General features: G+C 41.1%; 1 protein-coding gene across 8 annotated transcripts in view; it reads right to left on the reverse strand.

Moving 5' to 3' along the window:
* The window catches only part of tjp1b (tight junction protein 1b), a 60,437-nt gene that overhangs the window by 31,569 nt on the left and 9,945 nt on the right, over window positions 1–18,923 (reverse strand). Inside the window, exon 1 of one of the 8 annotated variants that reach the window (XM_038706148.1) lies at window positions 6,606–6,762. The exons of the other annotated variants lie outside the window; for them this stretch is intronic. The gene's annotated coding sequence lies outside the window, so the exon portion shown is untranslated. Of the gene's footprint in view, window positions 1–6,605; window positions 6,763–18,923 lie in introns of those variants that run through there. 8 annotated transcript variants of the gene reach the window in all.

Below are 18,923 nucleotides of genomic sequence, written 5' to 3' on the forward strand. Positions count from 1 at the left end.
CACCACCCCAGTCTGCCACTCCTTGGGCACTGTACCCGACTTCCACGCAATGTTAAAGAGACATGTCATCCAAGACAGCCCCTCCACACCCAAAGCTTTTAGCATTTCTGGGCGGATCTCATCAATCCCTGGGGCTTTGCCACTGTGGAGTTGTTTGACTACCTCAGTGACTTCCACCAGGGAAATTGACGTCAATCCCCCATCAGTCTTGAGCTCTGCCTCTACTAAAGAGGGCGTGTCAGTTGGATTTAGGAGTTCCTCAAAGTGTTCCTTCCATCGCCCAATTACCTCCCCAGTTGAGGTCAACAGGGTCCCATCCTTACTGTACACAGCTTGGATGGTTCCCCGCTTCCCCCTCCTGAGATGGCGGACAGTTCTCCAGAAACGCTTTGGTGACGAGCGAAAGTCCTTCTCCATGTCTTCTCCGAACTTCTCCCACACCCGCTGCTTTCCATCTGCCACAGCAGAGGCTGCAGTCCTTTGGTACCTTGCAACCGCCTCCGGAGTCATCCGAGACAACAAATCCCGGCAGTTCACCCGCACTACCCGTTTGGGCTTACCAGGTCTGTCCAGAGTCTTCCCCCACCCCCTGACCCAACTCACCACCAGATGGTGATCAGTTGACAGCTCCACCCCTCTCTTCACCCGAGTGTCCGAAACATGCGGCCTCAAATCAGATGAAACGATTACAAAAATCGATCATTGATCTTCGGCCTAGGGTTCTCTGGTACCATGTACACTTATGAGCATCCTTATGCTCGAACATGGTGTTCGTTACAGACAATCCATGACTAGCACAGAAGTCTAACAACAAACACCCACTCGGGTTCAGATCAGGGGGGCCGTTCCTCCCAATCACGCCTTTCCAGGTATCTCCATCATTGCCCACATGCGCGTTGAAGTCTCCCAGCAGAACTATGGAGTCCCCTACTGGAGCCCCATACAGAACTCCATTCAGGGTCTCCAAGAAGGCCGAATACTCTAAACTGCTATTTGGTGCATATGCACAAACAACAGTCAGAGTTCCCCCCCCCAGTACCCGAAGGTGTAGGGAGGCGACCCTCTCGTTCACCGGAGTAAACTCCAACGTAGCGGTGCTCAGCCGGGGACATGTGAGCATCCCCACACCCGCCTTGTGCCTCACACCTTGAGCAACTCCAGAGAAGAATAGTGTCCATCCCCTATCAAGGAGTACGGTTCCAGAACCGAGACTGTGCGTGGAGGTCAGCCCCACCAGATCTAATTGGTAGCACTCCATCTCCCGCACAAGTTCCGGCTCCTTCCCCCACAGAGGGTGACGTTCCACGTCCCCAGAGCCAGCCTCTGCCGCCCGGGTCTGGTCCGTCGAGGTCCCTGACCTTCACTGCCACCCATGTGGCACATTACAACATTAGCTGTCATAATATTGACGATAATATTGATAATATATACGCTGAGACCTGAGAGAGAACCAAAACAGTAAAGCTGTGGGCCAGACAAGTAAACAATGAGCTGAAACTTACTCTAAAGCAACCCCTTGCACAAGGTCAGATATTTTTCCACACTGTCATTTGATACACTGTGATTATAAAAATACTGATTATTATCTAATTTCTTGTTTTTCTTAAGAAAAGTATACAAGTTATACCATAAAAATGAAAATAAAAGTTAAGAATCTGATTTGAGTTTTTCACTAAACAACATAATTGGGGGTAAAAGAGTTCAATTCAAACCTTTGATACTCGGTCTCAGGGACAGTGGCTCAGTGTGTCTATTTCCAGACTCCTCAGCTGGAGTCAGTGATCATAACCAGAGCCTGCGTGTGTTCTGAATACATGGACCAGGAAATCAGCTCCTGAACTCAATCAGCTCAGTGGAAGTTATCAGTGTCCCACACAGAGCACATAAGAGGGCAGGAATTTGCTGATAAGCTGAGCCACTGACCTGCACCTCGCCTCCTCCCCGTCACAGTGATTGAAATGAGGATGGCAGAGCCAATGAAAAGCAGTAATGATAAGGGACGTGTCTGCACTATAAGAAAAAGGAGGTTCACGCTGAAATGTGATAGATGACAGATTTTGCAAGCCTCTTCATCCTGATAATTCCACACCCCTTTCAAATAGGGATTTACGATGGACTTGATTTATCAATGCAAGCTTCAGTATAACTGGAGCTATAACAATAATGTAAAAGGTACAATTTGTTAGGACAGAGACTATGGGAACATGGACCATACAGGTGCTGGTCATATAATTAGAATATCATCAAAAAGTTGATTTATTTCAATAATGCCATTCAAAAAGTGAAACTTGTATAATGTATACATTCATTCCACACAGACTGATATATTTCAAGTGTTCATTCCTTTTAATTGTGATGACTATAATGATAACTAATGAAAACCCCAAAATCAGTATCTCAGAAAATTAGAATATTGTGAAAAGGTTCAATCACTCTAATCAGCTAATTAACCCAAAACACCTGAAAAGGCCTTTAAATGGTCTCTCAGTCTAGTTCTGTAGGCTACACAATCATGGGGAAGACTGCTGACTTCACAGCTGTCCAAAAGACAACCATTGACACCTTGCACAAGGAGGGCAAGACACAAAAGGTCATTGCTAAAGAGGCTGGCTGTTCACAGAGCTCTGTGTCCAAGCACATTAATAGAGAGGCAAAGGGAAGGAAAAGATGTGGTAGAAAAAGTGTACAAGCAATAGGAATAACCGCACCCTGGAGAGGATTGTGAAACAAAACCCATTCAAAAATGTGGGGGAGATTCACAAAGAGCATCAAGCTCAGTGCGTCAAGAACCACCACGCACAGACGTATGCAAGACATGGGTTTCAGCTGTCGCATTCCTTGTGCCAAGCCACTCTTGAACAAGACACAGCGTCAGAAGCGTCTCGCCTGGGCTAAAGACAAAAAGGACTGGACTGCTGCTGAGTGTTCCAAAGTTATGTTCTCTGATCCAGTAAATTTTGCATTTCCTTTGGAAATAAAGGACTCAGAGTCTGGAGGAAGAGAGGAGAGGCACAGAATCCATGTTGCTTGAAGTCCAGTGTAAAGTCTCCACAGTCAGTGAGGGTTTGGGGTGCCATGTCATCTGCTGGTGTTGGTCCACTGTGTTTACTGAGGTCCAAGTTCAACGCAGCCGTCTAACAGGAAGTTTTAGAGCACTTCATGCTTCCTGCTGCTGACCAACTTTATGGAGATGCAGATTTCATTTTCCAACACCTGCAACACCTGCACACTGTGCCAAAGCTACCAGTACCTGGTTTAAGGACCATGGTATCCTTGTTCTTAATTGGCCAGCAAACTCACCTGACCTTAACCCTATAGAAAATCTATGGGGTATTGTGAAGAGGAAGATGCGATACGCCAGACCCAACAATGCAGAAGAGCTGAAGGCCACTATCACAGCAACCTGGGCTCTCAGAGCAGTGCCACAGATTGATCGACTCCATGCCACGCCGCATTGCTGCAGTAATTCAGGCAAAAGGAGCCCCAACTAAGTATTGAGTGCTGTACATGCTCATACTTTTCATGTTCATACTTTTCAGTTGGCCAACATTTGAAAAATCCTTCTTTTGTATTGGTCTTAAGTAATATTCTAATTTTCGGGGATACTGAATTTGGGATTTTCATTAGTTGTCAGTTTTAATCATCACAATTAAATGAAATAAACATTTGAAATATATCAGTCTGTGTGTAATGAATGAATATAATATCCAAGTTTCACTTTTTGAATGGAATTACTGAAATAAATCAACTTTTTGATGATATTCTAATTATATGATCAGCACCTGTATTTTTAAGAGGTATTTGTTAGGAAGTCTTAGCTTGGCCATGTATCAGAGCAATGACCTTTCAATGGCCACAGCGCCCATCAATCAACTTCCCAACAACACACATTCTCTTAAAAGTAGCCTAAAACTTAGGTAGCAATATGTATGCAAAAAAAGTAATTGATGCCACATCAGTATGTGTAGGACAATCTACTTTTGAATTACATTTTGTCCATGGACACAGTTGGTTGTGAGGATTGACAAAAATTTAAATACAAAAATTATTACAGACGCCACATTACATTATGAGGTGTGAGTTTTAGGTTGGCATTAAAAAAACCACTCCAATGGCACCAGCTGCATTGTAGTTTATCTTGTGCTAATAAAGCCACACTAAATAACATGCAGAGTAACACTGGAGTGGACATAAAAAAGGGAGAAGGGATTAAACTGTGCTGCTATGCAGAACAGAAAATCCTTCTAAATTGAAAAAAGGACTAGATCCATTAGCTCAAAAGGGTGAAACAAGGAGAGTCAAAAGTCTGAAGTCACACCTCTCAGTGGATGAAAATATCACAATGATACTAATTATACAAAATAATCCATGGTATAAGCAGAGATGTAGTACTTAAGGACAGTGCAGGCTAACTCATTAAATTATTTTCCTTTTTAGTCGAGTGGCACCTTCAGGCTAGCACCGACTCTGAAACACATGCTATATCTTCACAGTCTCCCACCATTTTTTCAGCATTGTTTTCTCTCTCTCTCAATATAATGTAGCTTTATTGGCATGAATGTATAACAACAATATTGCCAAAGCATCTCTCTCTCTCTCTCTCTCTCTCCCATTAATCTCTTCAAAGAGGTATGTGAGGCCATCTACTTTGATCTTTTTTATATAAAGCCATTTGGTTGGGCATCACCACATTATGCAAAGCTAAGGTTTAAAAATATAGAAAGTTTAGTTTCTCCAAGGTGCACCATGTGTCAACACATCCTGTTAACAATACAGCAGGTATGTTATAACCAGTGACTAGATACATTTCTACAAACACACAGGACTACAAAACTGCAGTAAAATTTACCTTAGGTAGGCAAAATATCTGATACATTTGTCCTTCCAAAACCACAATGGCTCAGATGACTACCGTTCCCATGACAGCTTAGGGCAACATGATTTACAAGCCAACATGTATGGCTGCCCTTGAGCAGCTGGATGTTATCTTCGTCTCAGGCGACATGCTTGCCAGAAACATACCCTGCACAACACTGCCATATGAATTATTTTTTAAAAAACCCAGCCTGTTTAATTGTGCAATGAAAAATGTAACGGCTGCCACAAATATTATCTATATTGTGCCTCCACCACTTCATGTGACAAATCTGTTGCCTGTCCAGCTGCCATTTCATTTTATAATTCACATTACTATCATGAGGCCAGTGATGACATATTTAAGTCAAAGAGCCATGCTCTTAGTCAGTCCAATGCTGAGATGTGCAGTAATGAATCTTCAGACTTATGTTTAAAGATATACCAACTATACATGCTCCAGAAATTTAACATTTCTTTATGCTTTAAATAAGTCTTTTGGGAGCTACCTTTAATCCAATGCCTGTTATCCAAAAAAAAATCAGAGAAAACTAAAGGACAAATGAATCTATCTATGACTCTCATACAATCCCAAAACAAGTGAACAACATTAAGAACATATTTAACACCTGATATTTTGCCCATTAGTATTGATGACATACAAGATGCAATCTAAACAAATGTTGTGAGATGTGTTAGCCAACCATGAAGAGGCCTGTTTTGTTTATTTCCCGATACTATCTTCTACTTGTGTGTCTCTTTTTATATATTTTTATCTATACTTTTTGCACACCAGATAAACGAGAATGGACAGTGTACTATGTCCAAACAGGGTAACGTCACATGTCCATATACCAGCTGTACTTCTGACCAGTTTGCAGCAAATGTAAACTGACAAAACGATGCTGTCCAGCGATTTCAATATGCAACAGGTGATTTCAGTACATATCAGCAGCAGTCGATCCGTTGGTATGGAAATGAAAATAGTGACATAGTTTGCTTAGATGAGCTAAGCCAAACACCGATTGCAGCCCACGGGAAAGCCCCCACACACAGTTCACAACACATTACTATGACAGCTGGTCGAAATGTACAAGACAGGCAAGCAGGTATTCCAGCACCAAACTAAAGCCAGCTAACAAGCTAACGTTAGCCAACTGCTACCTAGCTTCCCCCAGGTTGGTTTTACAAGCGGACCATCAAAACAAGATGAGCCACCGCATGACCTTCCGTTTAATTTAGAGAACCGATGTGATATTTCTAGCTGCTGACCTCACCACACCACTCCCTCCTTGCCTCTTGCAGTCTGACACTCAATGAATCGTATGCCCCCTTTACACCTTGTTGGTCAAATCAACCCCTAGCTGGCCGACATTTTGTTCCAGCAGCTAGGCTAGCTCATCCCAGCTAACGGTACCTGGACGCTCCGCGCATTTGACGTGGGAACAACCCGCCCGCTTGATGACAGCTCGACCGCAAAGCACTTTGTGACTTAATATTACCGCTTACGCACACTCCCACAAAATGAGGGCAGCGGACATCGTTTTTCTTGCGTTCATCTTTCTTGCGAAGATAACGTTAGCAACCCACATAGCACAGATGCAGTTTGCTAGCAGTGAGGTAGCTAGGTTACCTCGGCTTGCACCGTTATCGTTCGCTCGTACCCGCAGAGGGACACACATCCAGTCAGCTCCTGCGGCTACAGCGAAACACACACTCCCAAATAACGTACTCAAGGATAAACCATTCACCTTCGCAATACAGCAATGGTCCTCACGGCGTGCTTGTGAAAATCTTACAGAACAGGAGTGGAAAGGTCTTCCTGGTGTGGCTCCAGAGCAGCAGCCGCCGCACTGCAATGGCAGGCTGTGGATGAAGCCTTTCCTTCTCCCCCCTCTGCTCTCACACTTCGGCTGCCGTCACCGCCGCGGTGACAGTGACAGGTTCGCCTGGAAGAAACCATTCCGGTTTGTCCGCGGGGGAGGAGATGAGGAGGGTCGGGGGGAGCAGGGATGCAGAGAGGCTGTCCACAGCAGCAGCAGCCGCATTAACAGCTATTTCACCGTACAGACAGAACAAACGGTCGTTGAAGAGGGTGAAAATACACCGATTAAACTGTAGCAGGTCCTGGTGAACATAGCAGGGGCCACTATAATAGGAAGGATGGATGGACCTGTTATCTGTTTCAAATACATCAATTAATAAGGAAAACACCCAAAATACTATTCCCCCCAAAAAAACTCTAGAGGTCTACTGCATTATTATTATAATATATATAAGTATATAAGTAATATAGTATATATATAAGTCCAAATACACGAATATCATCCAAACATTTTCTATTAACAATGTGATAGGGATTTTACAACGTTATTATTTATAAGGTATTATTAGTGTTCACAAAATAATTCGACCAATCTATTTTTAATTTATGTATTGATAAGGAATCAATTACGTTTAATACAGGCCTAATGCAAAGAAGAAATAGATGTCTATGATCTATGTATAATGGTATGCTTGTGTTTAGCTGCTAAAAGGAGGTTGTTGTTTTTTTATCGCTCCATTTTTAGCGTCCACAAAAAACACCAACAATAGGTAGCTAAATCTCAAAATGGATTTACATTTTTATTTAGGTCTAACAATTTTCATATAAATCTATATGCTCATAAAACAGATTTTACTGTTTAAGATAATCTGGTATTGCAGCAAGGGAATGTGGCAACATTCAAACACAATACCAACTTCAAAATAGTTATCTCTGTTTGAAATTTGTATGCTCTACCAAAACAACTTCCTGTTCCAGGTAGCATGATTTCCCTATTGCACCAGCGGCGCAGCAGACTTCTACAGGTAGACTGCAGTAGGCCTTACAGATCTTTGTACACACAATGCATTGTAAGCTTTACGTTCGCTGAATGTGACATAAGGAGTTACATTTTATCTTAAGAGCTTTTAACAAGCATCCTGATCAAACAGAGAGCTAATAAATCAATGAGAGGATGAGAGAGCTCTTGAGAGCTATGTTTGCACTGAGAGTTAAGCTGCCCATATCCACCTAAAGAGAGGGTTGTTTAAAATTGTTTTTTATATTATAATGTTAGCTTTATTTCATAAAGTAAAGGGACCAAATGTTGAGCAGTATTTACTTTTTAGTCTTTAAACCAAGACTTTCCAAGATACTTTTAAATTACTTTAAGCATACAGTATTTTCTTCACACATGTAATGTAAAAATTCAAAAGCCAGATACTATATACTGTATATCCTGTTGTGATTACCTATACACCCAGAACTTCACACACCGCTCTGTGTGTATATGTGTATCATCATGATAAACAGCTATTTATTTCAAATTGCTTTCTGCAAAATGTGCTTTCAAGGATGAAGATTAGAGGCCCTTGATGTGGAAGATATTTTACATCGATGTTATATTGCTCTGAATGCAAAAGACGGTGTGAAGAAATCTATTTGGGTAACACTTTTAACTACAGCAAACATAAACTCTTTACAGGGAAAGCTGAGGTAGGCTACTTAAGTAGTAATGACATGCTGCATAAAGCCATTTAAAATGCAGAGGATAGAACTAAAATCCACCCTCCACCACAGTCACGATGCTCAATACTCCTTCCCATGGGGTATACAGATTTAATCAATATACAGTAGAATGTAAATTGTGCACTGCACCAAACCCCACTCTTAAGACTCTATCGCCTGCAGTTTAGTTTTTGTGCTGTCTTTTCCATAAGTACGTTATTCTCTCCAACACCTTCTGTTGTGCATTTTTATCACTTTGAGATTGTGTGACCGCTCTTGTCACCTCTACCTCTGGCACTAATGAGCGCAGGAGAAGATAAGGGTTGGATGTAATGCTGGAGGAGCACAGAGGTCCCGCAATGTTGCTGACGTAAGGAGACGTGCTGCAGATTCCATTGGAGGATCAGAAAGAGAAGGGGGGGGGGTCATCTTCAATTGAAGAACATGAGTTGAACAAGGTCATAGGAATTATATAAAGAATGGCAGAAATGTATCTGTGACCTGCACATCTACAGTTTTGTCCATTTATAGCGATAACAGGCAAATATTTTAGGATAGTATATGTCACTGAGCATGAATGATGTCATCAGATGTCATCATTAGTTATCATCTTGCATTACCATATTAGCTAAAGTATTGAAGCAGAAACATGTAATCCCCCTCTGGAACTGCATGAATGTAAACTTTTTACAGCCTGCATCTTAATAAATTGGCTTTGACATGAGCTTATGCTGCTTAATGTATCGCTGTTGAAGCCCTTGAAATATCCTCTGTTAATGCTACGACAGTGTTTGCATCACTGGCTCCAACAGCACAGAGGGAGTTTCACATGCTGTGCAACAGAATTATGCAGCCCCTCTCTCCCATCAGCACATTTAGACACACAGACAGGATCCAAACTAGAGTATGACTGCAGGAACAAATCACGAAGAGTGGGAAAGCAAATTAGCAATTCACAGCAGGTTGGCTTTTAGAGTGCACTGCCCCTGACGGTGAGTGAGTCACCTCTCAGCCATACAGGTCAGGAAAACAGCCTACTAGGCAAAGGTTGGCGTGGATATCTATGAGCTTTAATGACTGCAGCTATCAAATGACATGACAGGCGTTAAACATAGCACTGCAGCAGAGGAAAATAAATGCATTTGTCCAATAGCAGCGTGATATTGATATTATATGACTCCATGTTGCCAAAGCTGCAATATGATACTCAAAACGTTATGCTTCTTATCTTGTTGTGCAGTTTTACAAATCATCAATGTGGTGCATCAGTGTAATCTTGAAATGAGGTGAGCTGGCTTATTGCACAGAGGCTTGTATTTCTGTGATTTCTTAGTTAGTATCACTGACCTCTAGCACGAGGAAGCAGCACACTGACTTGACAGCCAACCCATTATGTCAGGACAGAAATGCCTTACACAAGGTTTCATAACACCTCCACGATTATGTTGTGCAGCGAATTCGGTGCCGAAGAAAGAGATAGGGGTCCATGACGAAGCATGCATGAGGTATCTTGTAAAGTCAGCAGTTAAAAAAACACTTTAAAAGATGCTTTATAGAAGAGTGAAGTGTGACCTCTATGAGGCAGAGTGGAGGATGTACAGCAGTAAAATGCAGCTGAAACGTGCAGGAGAGCTGCAGCCTCCTGAACTTTGTCCAGTTTGTTACCAGCTGTTTTTACAGCATGTGATTGTACTACCTATCCTACAAATAAAATATCACATAAATAACATTTCATCTTGAGTATGACATTGAGATTCTGTATTAGAATAAATAAATCAATTTTGCTGATACTGATGCAGCCAGCTTTGCTCTTTGGGCTTTTCTGTATTCAGCTTTTATATAAGGGCCAACTAAAGCAATTAAACAACAGATTTTGCAGATGACTCATTTTGTCTTTTTGTGGTCTACTTCCCTGTAGTTCAAATTACATTCATAGTTTCTATATATTAATAACAAGTATATTGACAATGGCTTCCAGGAGGTGCTTGTTTGACATTTTTTGTATTGCACTGGCTACAGTGGAAATGCTGCAATGAAATAACTAAATCAGCCTAAAATGATCAAATTCAAAAATATCAGTCTACTGAAAGACCCAAACCATTTCAGTCTCATAACTATGTGTGCTTACAGTATTTATTTGTGCTTGCATTCATGCATTGTATTGCATTGTGACAAAAATGTTGTCCCGTAAATACCCAATTCCACAATCATCTTTAAAAATCAAAATGACACACCAACATTAATTAAATGGTAAGAAAAGTGACATAATGGTGTTGAGCTATAGGCAGTAGAGAAAAGGAGATAAACACCATCTGACACTGTGAGCACACAGGATGTGATTAACAAAGCACAAATCTGGATTTACTGATTCATAAATTTCAAAGCTAAAATCAGAACCCATGTACCAAGGAGGAAATACATATTTTTCAAGATCGCCCAAATGAACCTATAATCTCCAGCTCATTTTTCCCACTAACAGCTGAGAGCTCAGACATATCAGGTGACATGATGACCTCACATCCCCGGCCCTGTGGGTCATGCGACAGCACGCCACCAACATCCAAATCCTCTCTGGATCAAACTACAGCATCATGTACAGTTGCAAAGAAGCAATCGCCTAAGTATGTTTATCCCAGGAGGGGAGCCCTAATGCTAATAAAGATGAACAATTCCAATCAGTTAATGTGGACTTGTGTATGACAGAGAGGTCTTTAGCAGCAAAATGGTGAGTGAAATTATTGTGTTTTTGAACACCAGCTCATAGATTGCAGTGCTAACTGTGAAGCTGAACTCCTTCGGGGGAGTTAAAGCTTTTAAAGCAGCAGGATCCTGATCAATCCAATTGTGATTTCACAGACAGCTGGAAATGCCAACAGCAGATTATTTATCAATGTTAATTAACCAGAAATACTCTTGCCCAGGGAGCCATACTAAACGTACAGTGTTGTTCAAAACCACATCACATAAAATACCATTACAATCAGAGTGAAATCACAGTAGACACAGTGTGACACCTGATGAAAACTACCGGTTAAATTATTAATGAAGTTGCTGTTAATATTATTCAGACCTTTAAATTAGTTTTGATTCATAAGAAGTTATCTATTCATTATTATTATTTCCCAAGAGAGCAACCTCGCTCATGATGGGAGTAAAGCAATTAGAGGCCTTGGTGATGTGGGATCAGGTGCTCCCTTTGGACCAGACTGAAGGGGTATTGTGGAGGGCAGGTAACGGGGTAACAGAGACAGGAGAGAAAAAGGGAGAAAAATCACCCAGGGGTAATTTACCGCACTGCGGAAAGCCAAACATTACTATAAATCTCTGCTGCTTCTCAATTCAACTGGAAATTAATTTTATCGCAACTACAGGCTGACTCATTGATAAATCCAATCAGGAAAAAATACCAAACCACAATTTTTTTTTTTTAAAAGAGGAAATAGTGCAAGGTTGCCCCCTGTGCAATACATTAGATGAGTGGGGGGTTGAACTGTATGTTTGCCTGCTTTACTTCACCAATCCCATTAGCATCACTAGCCCTCCCAGTGGCTGCGCCGCCTATTGTTTTTAATAATAAAATATATCTTAGCAACTACTACAATATTTTCTATCACCACATATGAAAGTTAACCCAACATCCCAACTGCACATCCAACACCTCCTGTCTCTATTACGTCAGCTATGCAAACATGGATGTTTCACTGTGCTCATGTACGTTTAGGTAGTAAAACTCTGCCCTCTGCAGGACTTCAGCGGAACACTATTTTTCTGCGTCGAGCATGACTGTCTTGAGCCTTGCATGAGGAAATCTATATGAAGAATTGTTGTTTTTGATGGCGTGTCAACAAGCGTGTGAAGTGTGGATCTGCGTGATTTCAATCCATGCTGGCTGGTGATGCACTCATGAACGGCTGGAGGGAGACACAATAAGGAGTTGGGCTTGTTCACCCATGGGTCTACGTGATGGGAGGCTCCTAAGTCTAAACAGCATATGGTGCCTCCCTGGGCATCAACACACATCCTACCATGTCCAGCAACACGGCAGGCAGTATGACACACGCACACACGCACACGCACTCGCACACGCACACACACACACACACACACACAAACACACACACTTCTAAATACACAAAATGTACACACAATTCCACCTTTCATTCATTCTCAAATTAATATAATTATTTAATATGTTTGTGTCTTTTTCTCTGACCATATATGGTGCTCTCATTCGTTGTGGTAAATTCCACAAGCTTTGAATTGACAATTTTACAATAAGAATAAGCTTTCATACAGTACCGACTGCATGGTGCCTGATTTCAGCTCTCGTTGAATGAAGGATAGACTGTCACTGAATTATGGCATTATTATTGCTGATAAGTCAATTAATCCATTAGTCAATCGACAGAGAATAAATTCCAAACTATTTTGATGTCAAGTAATCGTTTGAGGCACTTTTCAAGCAAAAAAGACAAACATTTTCTTCTACCACTTTAAATTGAATAACTTTGGGTCTTGCACTTTCTTTCTTTCACAATTAAATTTTTTAATTAACATTTTATAGAGATTAATGAAATATTAATAGATAATGGAAAGAAAGGGCAGCGCTAATAAATAATTAATAATTACTGAACAACACAGTTCTTCAATGATTCTCAGAATGTTAACAAAGATGTGTCCATAACTGGATGTTTTCTTATATCAGAATTCAGATTTGAGGTGTTGAACAACGTCAGGTAAACCTGGCGTAAATCCAAAGCGTATTTGCTGCCTGTTAAATCTCATTTTAGTTACATTAGATAAATACAAAATATTGCCTCCAGGAAAACAGAATGTGTTCATCTTCTGATAATCAATCAGCAGACAGTGTAATCTACAGAGCGTCCACAACTGTGAACATCAAACCGTGTGATTGATTAAGTTGTCTTAGGACAACCTTCCCAGTTTTTCATTCTTAATGCTTGACTTCCCCACCAGGGGCACCATCTTGATTCCTACAAACATTACATCATCCTGGTGGTTGTCCTTCAGCTGACCTCACGCTCAAGTGCTTAAACAGGGAAAATAAGATGAACATCAAGCCCTCCTTGAAAATAAGCTGAAATTATAATGAAAGCTAGTTATGGTGGCATTAATAGATCCAGACTGTGTTTTTCGGATTGGAAAATACTGTATGTTTAGTGCTACATATTCACTCATCATCAGCTGCGGATGGTGCTTACTGTCCAGGCCTCCAGGTCCTCCTGTGATAAATCAGGCAGGAAAGTCAATAGAGTTGTTGGGATTTATGTGGGTTTGAGTCTTCTCTCTTTAAATGATTTGTCGTAGATGTGGGACACGAGCCTGGCCATAAAAACAATTCAGAAGCACAAGTCATATTCTTCAAATCTTCTACTGACAACCAAGGTCTCTGCTGTTTATAATCTTCACCCAGCATCCTTTAAGAATATACAAGACTGTTTTGTGATCCAATTGTGTTGCTGAGAACTACAGGAAATCCATTTTAGGTCATCTTGGCTTATCGATAGATTATAACAGTGGGACAGCTACCATGAAACACATTTAGTAATCATACATTATAGAGTAAATTAGTAGTACATTATACAAATGCATTATTAACATTTAACAACATCATTAATTATCCAGTTCAAAATATTTTCTGTGTACAAAGCTGTAATTTCAAAATCAAGCTGTAAAAATGTTACAAATCACTGCTGCAGAGGCTGTGAAGTCAACATATTGCTACAAGATGTGTGACATGATGGTACTAGATGCACACAGTGCAGAGTGCCTACAGTGACCTGCCATATGTCCCATGAGAGGACACAGAGGCAGGCCTTGCTCCTGAGTCACAGCCTCCAGAAACACACTCAACATCTGCCATGCCCTCCACGCAGCCTGTGGGACCACACACGCAACCTTCACACGCATCTCACATGGCTAACTCTGCCTCAGTGTCACATAACAAACCATCTCCATCATCTCCAACTATCCCCCAGTGCCTATCACCTACTGGACAAGAAAAATGCATCCATTCAACTCTGTTGTTACATAAGAGACCTGTCTCACCTAGAGAAAATCCGCTGCTGACCCAGTCACAGTGCTTCCCCTCTTCCACCCTCTTGTCCTTCCAATAAGGCCTCCTACAGTGTTAGTCGTGATAAATCTCCTCTGCCCACCCTCCACGCTCTGGTCCTCCCTCCCTCTGTTTCTTTCCACAGCCCTTGTGGTGCATCTCACTCAGGTTCGGTCCTCTGTGGACCTCCATACCTTCATCACATGGGAACAATCTCCCTCTAACAGGCCCTGAATATGCAGATTGGTTAATTCAGCTGCAGTTGCTCTCTCCGTAAATGCATCTGCAGCACTTTCTGAAGACTGAGCAGCGAATAAATGCTTACGCTGTTTTTTGGGTTTTTTTTGGTGGTGGTGGTTGGGATGGGAGTGCCTGTATCCACGACAGACTGCAGCCAAGGATGGGATTTTGGAGGTGGAATGGGGCAAGCAGAACTAATAAGAGATTAAGACTTTGACCAAGGCAAAGCTCAAGGCCCAGTTGGTGACTGATCCTGGTCTGTTAAGGAGTAATTAATTTAATTGCGCTTTTCATCTTGGCCTTGTTGAATCTGCTCCTGCTGATACACTCTCTGCAACTCACCTGGTTATTGCCTCTGCAGCAAACATTCCTTTAATATTTCCCAAAACAGCTGAGAGGGCAGGAAAAATACAGCATTAAAAACAACATATTTCCCAAAATCAAGGCACATGAAACAGAAACAGCAACCTCAGTTTAGCATCCACACTGCACCAGGGATACAGTGCAGGTTTTGTTGTGTGTAAAATAGGATTTCCCGTTGTCCTGATGAAATATCATGCACATAAGAATAAGCTGCATATTTAGAATCATCATATAAAACACGCATAGCCACCATCTCTTCTGGAAAAGGTGACCCCTTACTATTTCTTATCATTCATCCATGAGGTTGTCTTTTTTAGAAAAACAAATACAGGTCACAAAGTGGTTGGATACAAGAGATTATGGGTGTAAATAATAAAATTAATAAGACTTTGTGTAATACTAGAACAGATGGACTAATGCATCTCCCTAAAGCATTAAGAAATACTGTAAACGCTGCTGCTTTGAAATTGGATGAGGTGTTGTTGATGAACACAGAAAAATAAGTCATGCTATACACAAAGGCATCGGGTGCATAAAAGTCTGTGGTTTACCCCCCCCCCCCCCCATCTCTGTTGTGCTTTCTGCAGCCTTAGCACTAAAATCTGATTCAAGCTTTCTGTGAACAAGTGCGATGCTTGCCAACACAAATGACAGCGAGAGTGGGCCAGGGGCCAAAGTCCTCCCCTGACTATCAAGAGAGAAAAGCAATCAAAAGAAGCAATCGATATAAACAAAGTCTTAACTACTATTGATTATATAGCTACGCTAATGGGCATTGATAGTTATGGACCTAAATTCATACACTCAGTTGATTAATATGTTCAGTTTTCTGTTGAAACAGCCAATCAGGTGAGATTTTGTGTCAGACAGCGACTGCAGATCATCCAACAGCTCAGAGGCAGTGTTGTGTCTGTTGTGAGATTTTAGTAGGATGCAATGGAAACTGCTTTTCAGCTCAGCATCCTGCAGTCTCATCACTCACTGTAAGGCGGACCGTTACTTCCATCAGCTGCATTTGAGTTTGGGCAAGTCAGCAAGTTTTCCTCTAGTGCACACACAGCCTGTACAAAAGAAATATACCGTGGAAAGGCCAGGAACCCTTAGCACAGCTCTCAGTCTCTGGTGAGATAGTGGCCTCATGAGCCGGTGTAAGCGTCCTCTGAGTGGCAGGACATAAAGACAAATGACAGCGATGTGGTCAGTCACTCTCTGTGACTTACAGAGCAGGAGAGGATATGAGAATACAGCAACGCCACACTGCCTTTTCCATTCAGATGAAGGCTTATGATTGCTGTGTATGGCTCAAAATCAAGGCCACCACTAATCTGTCAATCACAGCCTAAAAGCACCCACCTCCAGCGTATCACTATAAGGTTTACTAGATGGGAACTGAATGGTGATTTTGTAATTACTTTTGAAATGTAGGTCTTTTGTTCAGTCAGTCATGACAATTCATTTTTTGACCGAGAAGATAAGAGTGGCCAAATTCTCTGAGCTGTAATATTTTCACAGTTTTTAGTCATGCGAGTTGCACAGCTTTAGGGATGGAAATGTTGGACACATCTGTTGGAAGGGTTTGCCATGAAATTTTTTACAGACTTAATGGTCTCCAGAGGATGAATCCTGCTGTAATTACTCTGGTGAGAATTATCTATCACCACCAGCAGGTTGACGTGTTTGCCTTTTTAATGAAATACTGTATCTCACCAACTAGAAGATGTGTTGCCATGGACTTTAATACAGTCATACATGTTGCTCAGAGGATAAATCTGAAAGATTTTTGTTATTCCCTAACTTTTCTTCATGTAAGTGGTTGACATGTATGGTTTTGAGTGAAATGTCTTGAAAACATGGATTGCCGTGAACTCATGTTCAGACATTGATGACACCCTCAACATGAACTCTAATCATTTTGGTGATCCTCTGACTTTTCATCTAGCATCCATCATAAAGTCCAAACGTTAACATTGTAAACACTACAATTGCTCAACATCAGCCTGTCAGCACTGTCATTGTGAGCATGTTAGCGTGCAGCCTCACAGAGCCGCAAGCATGTCTGTAGTCTCGTTAATAAATGGGCATGTATCAGACAGTGGCTCAAAGCTCTCTGACTGTGACACACAGCACAACTAAGCTGAGAGGCTTTATTTATGCATGAGTTAAAGATAAATGTATCTTAGAGGCATTTAAAATTCTCATGTTCTCAAAATGCCTATGTTACAATTGCATGCCAGCACCCATATCAATAATTCAACCGGCTCAATGGTTTTGTACTATCTTTTAAGGAGATGGGAGTGTTTGAGCTGAATTCATAGTCAGATCATGCCCGAGCTGTCAACACGATATAATTCCCCCGAGGCTGAGGCCCTCCAGCAGTCTACTGCTCTGTCTGGAAACTACACGGTACATGTGTGTGCATTACAACTGCCTCTGCTTTGATGTATGCACACCAGAGTCCTGAATTTAAAACACTACTTAGTGAACGAATATGCATTTGGTATCTAAAAACACTCAGCAAAGGGTATTTCATGATAGTTTAGTGTGACTATAAATACAAGAAGGAGTTTCACCTCCAGCATTTAGAACATTTTGAAGCATTTAACAGTTGAGAACCTTGTTCTCTGAATGTGAGGATGGATAAAATATGTATGAATAAAATGACGCTCAAGACAAATTTCTTCTTAGAAACTAATATGGTTAATTTGAACAGGTATCATTTGACATAATATTATTAAGTGTGGAAATCAATTGTTATTCATGGCTGCCGATGAATGCAAAACTTCATCTGCCTCCTTACCTTTTTTCATCTTAGAACAGATTGTAAATGGTCAAAATTAAAGGAGATTAAATATCAAACTCTGCTAGTGGTGAAATTCAGGATTTCCTTTTAGGGTTAAATGCGGAAGTAAACACATTTGTGTTACACATTAAAGTAATGGTTTGACATTTTGGGAAACTTTTTCCCTTTATTGAGTTTTATGAAATGATTGATACCACTCTCTGTTTGTGTGGCCAGAATGAAGCTACAGCCATCACCTGGTTAACTTACCTAACCCTAACCCTAACCACAAAGACTGGAAACAGGGGGAAACAGCTATCCTGGCACTGTCCAAAGGTAATCCGCCGTCCTGCACCCCTAAAATTCACACATTTGTACATTAAATCTCATTTGATTGGCCTGAACAAAAAACAGTGTTAAGTGTCAAATGTATTTCACAAAATGTCAATCAATTCCTTTAATCAAGAGAATATATTGACCTGACACAGGAACAAGTTCCTATAATGCAAGTGTAGATGATATTTTTAGACTATGGTGCAATAAGACCATTTCATGACTGCTCCAGAGACACTGATATAAACTGTAAATCTGAGTCGAGGGTCTGCTTCACCAAATTTGCAACATGCAAGCTGCAATTATCAACATTATTTTCTTATTCCTTTAATTTTTACACGTGACTTACATATGTCACAAAGTCCATACTTATAGCCCATGCATGAGAATGCAACAGCCCTGAAGGACTTGTTAAATGATCTTCAATTTGCAATCAATTCTGAAATGTTACTCTGCCACCGTTTGCGATCTGTGTGTGAGCAGTGCTTGCAATTTTTGCAAAGAGCCCCAGGTGCCAATCCCAAATATGTAGCATCTCTTCTAAAAGTGGTCTGCAGTGATTATGTTTTGTTATTGTGTCTTTTGTGTTTTTACCAGAAGACAAGAGAATCCTAACTTGCTTTGTGTAACTTTTTTGTGTTTGATGTGGTGAATGGTTGAATACATTTTTAGACATTTAAACAATGCAATGTCTGTAGTTTCTTTCACATATCAGTCACATACAGAGGCAGACACAGGCTTTTCAT

This window comes from Micropterus salmoides, unplaced genomic scaffold (assembly GCF_014851395.1).
Source record: "Micropterus salmoides isolate LMB-PRFRI ecotype aquatic unplaced genomic scaffold, ASM1485139v1 Ms_hic_scaffold_8, whole genome shotgun sequence".
In the NCBI taxonomy this organism is placed as follows: domain Eukaryota; kingdom Metazoa; phylum Chordata; class Actinopteri; order Centrarchiformes; family Centrarchidae; genus Micropterus; species Micropterus salmoides.